Source organism: Cuculus canorus, chromosome 6 (assembly GCF_017976375.1).
Source record: "Cuculus canorus isolate bCucCan1 chromosome 6, bCucCan1.pri, whole genome shotgun sequence".
NCBI lineage: Eukaryota > Metazoa > Chordata > Aves > Cuculiformes > Cuculidae > Cuculus > Cuculus canorus.
Genome location: NC_071406.1, coordinates 24,228,136 through 24,240,573, shown reverse-complemented (window position 1 = coordinate 24,240,573; position 12,438 = coordinate 24,228,136).

Here is a 12,438-nt window from a genome sequence, read left to right as displayed (position 1 = left end):
GCCCCACGGCAGGTATGCTCTTGGCACTGCACGTACACATCTTTAGAGGGAGGTCGAATATACTTTCCACCTTCCTTGCAATTGTCTGTAGCTTTAATTATGATCCAGGCAACTGGACTGTGATTTAATTAATTGTGATTTAATTAATTGTGATTTAATCGTGTGGATCCAGGCAATAGGACTGCGACTTGGGACAATGTTTCTCTTGAATTCCCAAGTTCCAGACCCTATGCAGGCAGTATTGGACAGAATGGATGAGGTTATGGGAATGCCTATGGAGGACTATGAGAAGGAAGGTTTGAAGAGGTTTGTTTGTGATGCCAAGAAGATATTTAAAAAAAAAAAAAAATCATCTGAAATCTTCATGTTTGCTCTCAAATGATTGTCCTGATGACCTATCCAGATTTCAGTCCTCAATCTTTGACTTTTACTGGTTTTCCTTTCCATCTAGTACAGATCATCGAGGTATAGCCACAGTACGCTATAATTGCACACTGTGCTCCCTCCTGATTGCATTTCTATGCTAATTCTCTGTTGATATTGTCCTTATTTGTGCTTCATTTTATTGGATTTTCAGTGCTTTTAACTTTTTGAATCCTCAAAATAAGGATTTCTTATTTATCACTCTCTTACTCATTGAAGGAAATCCCTTACATTTCTTATATAATGTGAAAACATCAACAACTTACAATCTTTTGAAATTACCAGAGAAGAAAAGCAAGCCTTGTGACCATTCTATTTTTAATAAATCCCCTTTATATAGTTTCTTAATTCTATAGAAAGCTGCTCTTGCAGTTATTCCCTCTAATCCCCTGAGCAACCAGATTATTTGTATGTTGCATTATCACTGTTTTTTCAGCCTGTAGCTTCCTTTTCCATCGTTTTGCCTCAGTTTTACTTGGCCTGGATGCAAAATGCTGTGATCTCTGCTTCTCTCTTTCATTCCTTCTGGTCCCTATTATACTGATAATTTTGTCAATTCACATGAAAACTGTGTCAGTCTTCATGTCTTCTTTTCCTCGGTGAATATTTTCTAGGGTCCAAGGGATGCTGAGCTACACTTGTACCCCTTCCTCACTTCTTCTGGAGAAATGCATGCCTCTGTGGTCAAAATTCTCTGTTGGATTTTAGGCACCATTGACACAAGCACTTTTTCTTTACCTTCTTCTGCACCAAAGATATTACAGGACTTTTCTCATGTCACAGACTTAAGTGTTTCTCATAACGCTTGTTTCTCAGGTTTTGTGGGATGCTGAAAGTTACCAGAGAATTTAGGGCTGATTTCTAATGTGCTTATATGTAGCTCATTTATTCCCATTGCTTTTAATTAAAGCTATACTTACTCTTCTAAATATCTTACCATATTATGTACATACAGTGACCGTGAAAAATAAAATGTGATAGGCTAAAGTTTGCCCAGGAACAGGAAAAGCAATAGACTATTCAACTGAGAGATGTATTATGTAGGGAAAAGTACAAGATTTAATACTAGCAGTATAAAAGAAGCTGCACATAAAGTTGTCTCCTTCATTATAGAAATATGAGTCTACAAGCAGCCTGTGTGACATCTTAACATTAGCAATTGAAGTACCTGTATGAAGCGTGAAGGCTAAACACTTACATTTCCAGAAAGACCATGGTTTGCTCAGAGGACAGAGAACATTTTTTATTACACTAATAGCTGGCACTTAAAATTAAGGAGAGTTTATGAAATATGAAGTGGAATTTGAATTAGGTATTTATGTAGGAATATTTATTTTGTAAAGATTGCAAACATACCTGTGATTTATCTGAGATAACTCACGCTGGAACAAATAGTTAAGCCTTGATCTGGTATTTTTTGATAGAAAAAAAAGAACTCTGGCTTAATTTGAGTTTAGGTATTTCAAAGAGGCTATTTGCAAACTCAGAAAAAAGACCTTTTCATTAATCCATCATTTTGGAAACAGTCACGCTAACCCACAACCAAATACAAATACAAAAATCCTAATGGGACTATTTTCTTACTAAGCCTGTAATAGTTTACATTCACCTAATGGCCTGGGGTTATAAGCAAACTACTCAATTAGGGAATTTAGGCTGGTTGCCCACATATTTTTGAGCAAATTATCCCTTCGCAAATGCAGAACCCCCTATATAAAATGCCTAAACAGTATTTCCTGTTAAAAAGAGCAAAAATACTATTCCCTAAATTCCCACCTTAAGCCTACTAAGTATTTCTCTTTATGCTTGTGTAGCCATTTATGGAGAAATATTTGGTTTTGCCTCACATACCTCAATCTAGACTCTTTTGCTGGAATGTTTTTAACCCTCCAAGCAGCTAAAAAATGCTAATGCAACTTTTCTTTCCTTTGAGCAAGATTTTAAAAAGTCGTTTCCCACTGCTATTATTGGTGATACTGGAAGGCAGAGGTCTTCTGAAGGGCTGGCATTTGGAAGCTTCAAAGATAACGAATCTTACTCTTCTAAGGGCACTGTGAATTATCTTTTAGTGCTTACTATTTCTTCTACTGCTTCTTTCATTTAAAAAAGAAGTTGATGCTTTCAATCTATAACCACCCATTAAAAGTTCCTCACCCTATTATGGTGAGTGGTTGCTCCTAACTGTGTGCAGCTGAGTGGATCACTGAATTATCATTCCAAATACAAAGTTTTAAAAATATAGTGAAACATATATCAGCTCCTCATAACACACCGGCTTCATAAATGGAAATGTGTGGTTTTGATAGTGTACAGGGGGTGAATGTCTCCCTCTTAGTGTTTGACTGTAAAAGGGCAAACCCAGCCCAGGCCTAAAGTGGGTGATTAGCGTCCAGGGTCTGAAGGCACCACTGTGGTTTTGAGGCTGTGGATGGAGAAGTTCTCTGCTCTGTTTCTCCCATTCTGCTGCCTGCTTTCATGGTCAGGCGAAAGGGCTTTCTGGGAGATGCAATATGAGCTGAAGGAACCGTTGGTTTGCGGACCTACAAGTGGTCAAGACACAGATCCTTTTGCAAATGAAAATATTTTATATGTGTGTCACGAGGGCTGTCACACTAACGAGCACCAGTGAAGCGCCATTTCTGTTGTTTGAGACCTGGGGCATAACAGGGGTGCTGGTAGCTCTTGCCTTCATGAAACCTTTTTGCCTTCATCTTGCCTTTTTGGAAACTTATGAATGTTTTTTTTTCATAATTTCAGTCAAGACAGAAGCTTTGTCCTCTAGCACAGAGCATGTAGATGGCCTTGTGCAAAATTATGCTGAAGGCAGAGAACTGTTTGTGTTCATCTGAAGATAGAATTAAGCTCAAAATGTGCTAATGTATGCAACATGATTTCCGTTAATAACTGAAAAGCTTTTTTAGTAAACCAACGACATAGTACGGAAACATTTGAATGCCCAAGGAAGACTTTAGAACACATGAGTCTACTATATTTTACATGCTTAACATTTTCAACTCTCTCTGCCCTTCCTCAATGATTTATATAGTCCACTCATCCTTAAAAGTCAGAATCTGTGGGATTCCTTCACTATGGCACCCAACACAAGATGACACTTTTGAAGGTGTGGGTGTTACAAATTTGATGAACGGAACAATCTCCTGGACCAGTGCACAGCTCAGATAATACTGCAGCAACGATACATAACAAGTCACATGCTGTCTTGCAACACTGCTAGTCTGCAAGAATTGTGAAGGGTAGAAGAAAGAATAGATTAAAACTGCCAGGTAATGAAGGAGATTTGTGTCATGTAAGTATAACAGGGAATCAGGTCTCCATCCTGCATTATGTGTGGACCGCTAACTCTAACAAAGTTTTGTGGAAGCATGCAGCTAAAATATCCTACTTAGACTTTCTTGAAGGATTAAGGTCTAATTTCATGCATTGCTCAAATAATAGAGGAGATTCAAATCCTAAATTAGAGAAAGCCCATGAGAAAGAACTAAAGATGATGTCAGTGGAATAGAACCAGTTAAGCACAGTGTGAAGAAGCAAAGAATTATTTTAGATATATATGAATTAATTCAGCAAATAGATGTCAATGCATATACTTTTGAAAGCAATGCTAAAAAAGTGTCTTCAGGAGAGTTTATAATTAGCAGACTGCAGGTGGCTATTCCATGAGCAGCCTATTTCTGATCTTAGGGAAGTCAAAAGCAGTTCTCCCAGTAAGGAATCATATACTAAAGAAAATTCTTAGCATTACCAGAAAAACAAAAGGCAAATATTCTTCATTTCCTCAAATGTGATCATTAAGCAGGATTTCTTCTATTACGATAGAATTTCCTTATTAAAAAGTAAGTAAATTACTTGCAAAGCTAAGAATAATATCAAAGGAATATACAAGTATTTGAGGACTCAGGATCAGATGAGAAATTCTGGAGCAAATTGGGTAAAACCAAAATGCCCAATCTCTCTGTGTGATAGAATTTGATTAAGGTTTATTGTCTTTTCACTACAATTTCCAATCTGACAGGCCCTACTAAAGCTGAAATTGAATTTCATATACAAAGCTTATGTGGTTATGTTTGTTATTAGCATTGTCTTCCCCAGAGATATTTGGATTTTGTTTAACTGAAAAATAAACAAGTTAAATGCTGCCTGGCTAAGACAGTTATATGATGTGATCTTTTCCTTTCATTATGAAGATTGTGAGTTTGGGGATACATGTTTAGGAGTTTGTGGTTACTTTACTTTAAATATAATACTGTGGACTTATAACGTTTTTGTTCAATGTTCTGCTCTTTTCATATAAAGTTCTGTGTCCTGGCCAATTTACGGCCAGACTTATCCAATAAACAAGTTTGTAGGAATGCATTTATAGATTGTTAGAAATATGTGTGGTGCCTGCAGTTTTCTCAGTAATGTAATGATTTATTTTTACTGTTAATTTTCAGTCATATTACAACAAAAAGGGAAAATAATTTGCATACACCAGAAGTTATTTTCCTAAAACCCAGAAAAAATAGGAAGATGCATAGGTCAATATTAAAAAAAGACCTAGCTAGTATGGATGGATTCCTCTGCTCTTGACATTTTGAAAACTTGAGCCAAGCTCAAGATATTTTAGAAGGACTTGATTTTCAAAGATTAGATAGTTAGCACTTTCTGAAAATCAGATCCTTGCAGTACCTCACCTGAACCCACAAAACCTTTCTGAAAAGTTTCTCGGTAAATCAAAGTGTACGCAAACAAGCCAAATAAGAAAGCTTACCAACTATCAAAATGTATACCAGATAGGTATAATTGAGTACATTACAGCACAGGAGATGGATAGTTGCACTGCTGAAACTTTCAGGAAGCCCAGGACCCAATTTGTTAGCTGTAGGTCATTAAAGCATAAAACAGAGAGAGCACCAAACTGTTTCCATCTTAAACACAGGGAAAGAAACAAAAGGTAGATGGGCCATCAACCAGACAATGCTGTTTTTTTAGCAAAGTGCCAAATATTGTTATTGTTCACTAATCTTCTCAGTGCATTATGGAGTCTGATCTTTTGTGAAAATGGAGAAAGTTAGTGATGTCTTGAAGAACAAATTGTGAAGACAAGCAGCTAGCAAAATGAGAATAAGTGAGTTTTCATTGTACATTAGGTTAAGATGTTTGGGATTAGTATCGATCTGTCTTAAAGTGACGATAATTAAGCGAATGTGTAATATAACTATCCTTGATAAAGGTTTAAAGTCATCGACACTAATAAAATGTATTATAGTAGTTTTTCTGTTTTTCTGGCATAAAAGAACTGATCTAGTATCGATAGATGTATATCACTTAATAAAATAACCCAGACCTAACAAAAAACTATATTTTGCCCTAAAGCAAAACTCCTAGACTTCACTACATGCCATTTCTATTTCCCGGTAACCTCTTTTATTTTCAACAGGACTTAATTTGATGTGCCGCTTGTGCAGGAGAATGAACCTTTTCTAATACATTTTATTCTGGCTTATTTTACCTAAAGAACTGAAATTTTATTTCAGATTTTCTCTTTCCCCACCCCTCACCTGTACTTTACCTTTGTCTTATTACAGCTTTATCATTGGCCTTACTTTTCACTGATTTGATTTTAGGTCCATTCATTCATTATAGCTTAGTTTATGACTGGAATATGGAGAGTACCCCCAAAACGTGCAATAAACCTCTGACTCATTGCTCTGAAACGGCAGCTCTCAAATGTGTTTTTAAAATTCAAGACACAATAATTTTATCTAAGCACCTCTATGTAGCCAAAACAGGCTTGGAATAACTTTGAGTCTTATCATTTGAAGTCACCAGAGTAATTACAGTAGAAGGTCTGCTTTTTGTCCATCTTCTGCACGCATTTAATGAAATAACTTTATTTTAAGAAAAGGAATAGCTTTTTTTTTACATCCTTCTAATATAATTCATTCCAGCTCTATCAGACTTTTATTATTATGACATACTAGGAGAAAATCACGTTGCCTGGGAGTTTTGTATTTGAAGGGACCATAAATGCCTATCTTAAATTATCTAAACTTGAAGCAGTAGTTGTAGTAAAGGACATTCAGTAGCTGCAATATGTTCTAAAGTTCTGAACACTTTCAAATTTCACATTCTTTGAAAAGTTATTTGAAAATCACGTGCAAAAAGACTAACAGAGGTTTTAACATTAAACATGAACACAAAGCAACTGTTCATTGTCCTTCAGCTTGCAAGATATATATTTGCTTTCAAGGGGAGCTCTAATATTTGTCATCTTTAACTGAATGAAATCACAGATTCTTCTACATATGGATTTTATTATATGAATTGGTTTATAACCCTGCTATTTAACATGATTAAATGAATTACGAACTGTGATTTTATTTCTTTTATAATCTTTGTAGAGCTTGCCATTATTTTTACATGTCTATGTCTGGCATTATGCACCTTTGAAACTGTGCCAGAAATATTTATTGTCCTATTCCTGGCATTCTGGGACTCCATGGTTCCGTTTGGTTTCCAACCAGAACAAAGCTTATTAGCAGATCCAGATCCAGTTCTCGGTACTTTGCTGAAAACAATTTTAAATGTAAATTTAATACTTCATTAAAGTAAGCTCTTGTAACAATCAGGAGTATGTCTGAAATGCATTTAATGTAAGTAATGTACTATCTACCATTCTGAGCACTTATCAAATGCAAAATATATGTACTAATTAGAACTTTCCTTCTCATTGCCTGTCTCCTCCAGCTTGACTAATAAGAAACCACTAAAACTCAATCAGGTTGAATAGAAACGGGATACCATTCCCACACTTGTCTGTGCTCTGCACACACATGCAGTGCCCTGGAAGGGAGGCTCGCTGCAGTAAGAACAGCATATTCTCATTCGCCCCTTGAATCTCACGTACTTGTTTCCAAATTCCATTATTCTTAATCAAGTAAAAATCCTCTTAAGGTCAACAGGAGTTTCACTCAAATTACTTCATAATTTGGCCCTCGTTTTGTTGGGTTAGTTCCCACTTTGCCCAGTAGGCACAATCATATTAAAAAGGCTATTGGAAAGCATTCTTTATTTTATTTAGCTCCGAGGAAATAGATGTTAATAAAATTTAAGGATATACTTATGTGTTTATTAAAGAGGAGGAATCCTGTTGAATCAGAAGCCTAATTTGTTTAAAGAGTAAACTGCTCCAGGAAGCAAAAATAATACAGCTGACTTAGGTATTAGTACAGCTCAAATACTTTCAGTGAGAATAATCATGCTTTCATTTGGAGACTAGGGAAAATTGATTTAGTATGTTTTTTCACAGAACATTTAGTTATTGTTTATATAGCCATTTTTCTAACTATAAACATATATTACTCATTATAACCATTAAAGAGTCAGAAGCTTGAAGTCGTGCCCATCAGGGAATGTACTTACATGTGTATAATAACTGCTTCTAAAACTTCATACACGATTTGAAGCATAACATCTCAAATAGAGGCAAAACCATCTTTCTGCTTCTCATGTGACAATTTTACACTAGGCTTCTTCTGTTTGCTCATGAGATCTCAACGACAGGATAAACACAAGCCTTTCAGCGTTTTATGAGAAATCACTTTCCTGACTCATTGTGCCACAAAAATAATCCAAAGTTTAATCATGTTCCTAAACATATTGTTAAGAGATTTATAGTACTCAAATGAAGATGAGACTGCCATTCCTGCTTTAAACTTGATGGTCTTTCAAGTATGGAAAAGTTCACACTCTAGGGCATCAATCAAAAGGTTTAAGACACTAAGAATTTTTTTTATTTCAAGCTTTAAAATTTTTACATTTTTGCTGCAGAGCAATAATCTCCAAATCAATAATAGCAATAATAATAGTAACAACTGTAATAATAGGTAACAGCAATAGTAATCTAGCAATAGTAGTAGTAACAGTAACGACTACAGTCAGTGATAGCAATGGCAATAGCAATAGCCAGCAACAGTAACAATAGTATTAGTGATAATAATAACAATTATCAATCAAAAGTACAGGTCTTCATCAGAATAAGAATACCTTATGGAATCGAAAAGTTGATCTTGGCTTTTTTTGATGATTGTATGCAACTGTTAAATGCTTTTTATATGAGCTGTTCATTTGAAATTGTATCTTTTGACCTGATGGATTATATGTCTCTTTTGAGGTAATGACTTATCAGGAAGAGTCAGATACAAAACACTTCATGGAAGTGCTGGAGCATTCAAATGCCCTACATGATAAAATACCAAAAAGCACAGGAAATTAGAGGCAACTACAAGAATAAAGGCATCTGACACACCAAGCATCACAGTTGGAACAGAACATCAGAAGAAACATATACTAACTATTACATGTAAATAAATGAATCAAAGCTATGATATCTTCATCAGTTCTGCTACTGCACTGTGTATTTCTAAAGCACATCTTGCAAAATACATCAATGAAGTCACCCTACCTTGGAAGCGCCACCTGTTTTGTATGCTCTGAAATGATTCAAATGTCATGAATCAAACACAATTTATTTGATTAATCCACTTTCAAGCCTTTCTTGCAGCTTCCAATATACACCTGCCTCATGGCTTCAGGCTTCAACTGTTTCTAGCTCACCGGTTCCCTCTAAGAGGGCTCCGCCAGTTCTTTGTAACCTGAGAGTTTTTTTCTGTATTCGCTGTCCTAACTGAAACTTGCAACAAAATATGACAAGAAAATAGTCTGGGGTCATCTCAATCAGTCATGTCAGTTAAGAGTGAAGTGCAGGTTTGATGTAACTTCTACTACAGATATACCCACACAAGCAAGTTCTTGATTATAGATGTATTTTCTTGGATAAGTAAAAACTAAAGTATTTCTATATTACTTTATCAAATACAATATATAAACTCTTTTTTTGATCAAAGTTGAATTATGCAGGACAGTCACAATTGTGTGTTGATTATTATGTACTTGTCATTTATGGAATGCCAGCATGCATTCATTCTGTTCAAGATGCAGACAAAACAGAGCTTAGGCCCTGAGAAACTCCATCCATTGCCGGCTCAATTCAGTTTTGGCTTATGCTAAAACTGGCTGCAGCACGTTCAGCCGAGGATGGGGTGTAAGGATGCTACAGCAATTCAGACACCGACACCACTCCATTCTACCAGAGGTGGTAGACTTGCTTTGCAGGTGGAGAGCAGGGCTGCAGTGAGGAGTACCTGGAATGCATCCCTAACAGCTCAGGACTGCTTTCATCACTGAGGTACCCACTGGAGTGTGAGGAAGCGGCCTGAAGCCAAGCTGTGCTCTTGAGGAATCCCCTGTGGTGTACAGCGATCAGGACCATGGGCTAACCAAAATGAAGTAACTGGGGTATGGTACTCCAGCTTTGGTCTGAGCAATGCAGCATGCAGCAGCACCTAATTCCCAAACTCTATTGACTAACAGTGCGGTGAAAAAATGGTGAGATGGCAGTATACACAAACCATAGTCAATAGCGGTATGGGTAGTGGAGTTCGTGATCTTAAAGCTATCTACATATCCTCGTTTGCTGCAATGACACCTCCACTTGCAATGTGAACAATGGTTCTGTCTCAACATATAAATTTTCCCAGCACTTAAGTGAGTTAAACTACATGGCCTCACTAGCCAGAGAACTTCAAAAAGGTCTGCTTTAAGAGAATGCTGAATGTGTTTTGGAAGTCTGGATTAAAAACCTCAAGGAAGCACAAATTAGCAACACTAAGCAACTCTTCACCAGACAGCATTTTCCTAAAGACTCATACATTCATTTAGAAAAATAAATCTGACTACTAGGCTACATATATTGCTAACATAGATGAGTGTTATGACCATTATGATAAGAAAATTGTTCTTGAAGGCAAAAAAAGATTTAAGGTGTGAAAGCAAAACATTTTAAAAGAAGTTTATTACTGATTGTTCAGTGTTCTGCACATAGAGGGACCAAAAGTGCTAACTGCTATCTATGACACTTGGGAAAATTCTGGAGGCGTACTCTGCTGTTAGAGTGGTTATGCACCAGGTTAAACACTTATGCCAATAATAATGAAGGATTTCAAAGGGAATTTATTTAGAGTTTTAAATACTCTGTAGGGGGCAGGTTTGAATCAGATTAACAAAAATTTTAAGCTGACTGATTCAAAGTTATGGTTTTATATTCAGTTTTACTATCCTTACCAGCTACATGGGCATCATTTCGTCTTTTAGGTAGATCTTGTGTCTGAAGGAAACAGGTAGTTGCATGCTATTGTATAACACCAAATAGGTGAGAAACTTACCTCCATGTAAAGTTCTGTAATGGTAGCTAACAATACTTTAAAACAAGTACCAGTTCAATAGATTCACAGTTGTATAGCAGTAATTAAAACTTCACAGAGGAGGCTTGCATAAAAACCAGTTCTGCAATAGGGCCCAAGAACAGAGGTAGAGTCTGGGATCTGCCTCATGATTCTGCTTCAGCCCTGAATCAGGCTGCATTTTATGGTGACTTGAAAATGTTTATGACAATTCAGGATTAAAAAAAGGGGGAGAAGCCTCTTGGAGATGCCAGTATTGGCTGCAGTATTTAAAAAAGCCTTAAAATATGATATTGTCATGATTTGGGTTAAGTGGATACTACGCTAAATGATGGAAAACGTACAGTTAAACATGTTAGCTTAAAGATGAAGATTGAAATCAGCTTCTCTCCAGCCACACACCACTTTAAATTATCAAACCCAGGAGTGGCCTATAGCTGTATTTCATCTGAAAGCAAAAAAGAAGACATACTCTCAGGCAGAGGAATAGTCATTGCTATAAGGACTTAAGTAGATGTGGCTCTAGAATGCCAGCTGAAGAGAAAAAGAAACTCAGTCACTGAGTTCCCATTTGGAAAGGAAGGAACAATCTAGGTCTCAGTGACAAAAATCAAACTGTAGACGTAGGCAGCCTATGTAATCGATAAAGCATTTCTAGTAAAGTCTGTGGGTCTGCATTGACTGCCTTTATTTTCCTTTGAATGAACTTAAAAGCCCATTCCAGACCATGATTTGCAGCTAAATTTGTTAATTAGCTGAATACTGTAGAGCAGCAAGATCCACTCTGAACACTGGCAAAAGCTAAAAGGATTAATTTCCTCATGTCAAAACTAAGAATGAATGCCTGGCAGATGACTCGACTCAGCAGAAAGCTACTTGAAGCCTGAAGCTGATTGTATTGCCTGGAAAGGTGGAGGGATATCTTGTTTGTCCTCCCCCTGGTCTAAAAGCCTTACCTATTCTGTTTGGATTTGAATTATTTTAAAATTGACGCACTGAGTCTGGCTGGGATGGAGTTAATTTTCTCCATAGCAGCCCATACACTACTATGTTTTGGATTTTGTGACTAAAGCAGCACTGACAACACAGCAATGTTTTGGCCATTGCTGAACAATGCCTTCTCTTTCTCTTTTCCACACTCTGCTTCCTTAATCAGTCGGCTGGGGGTGGGCACAAAGTTGGGAGTGGAAACTGCCAAGATGGAAGACCCAAATTCGTCAAAGGGATATTGCATACCATATAACATCATGCTCACCAATAAAACTCAGGTAGCAGAATAAGAAGGTGAGGAGTTTTGTCTTCCAGGGTTGACAATTGCTTGAAGACTGCCTGGGCATCACACTGCTTGTGGGAGGTGGCAAGTTATTTCCCTTGCATCACTTTGAGTATTTCCTTCACTTACTAAGCTACTCTTTAACCCAACCCAAAAGGTTTCTTACTTTTATTCTTCCTAGCCTCTTCCCCATGCAGCTGACAGGGAGTGAGCAGGAGGCGATGTGGGTGTCTAATTGCTGGCCAGGGCCAACCCACCATGACAGCAAACCTCCCGACATTCATAGGCTGTTATGATGCACTGTTACATAGGACAAGTTCAAGAATGCAGGGTAATATGAAGGCATACAGCTTCTGCACAAGAATTTCTACTTCAGGACACTCTGAAGGACTTTCCTTCACCTCTGTGCACATGCTTCCACTTGTGTAGCTGTAGCGG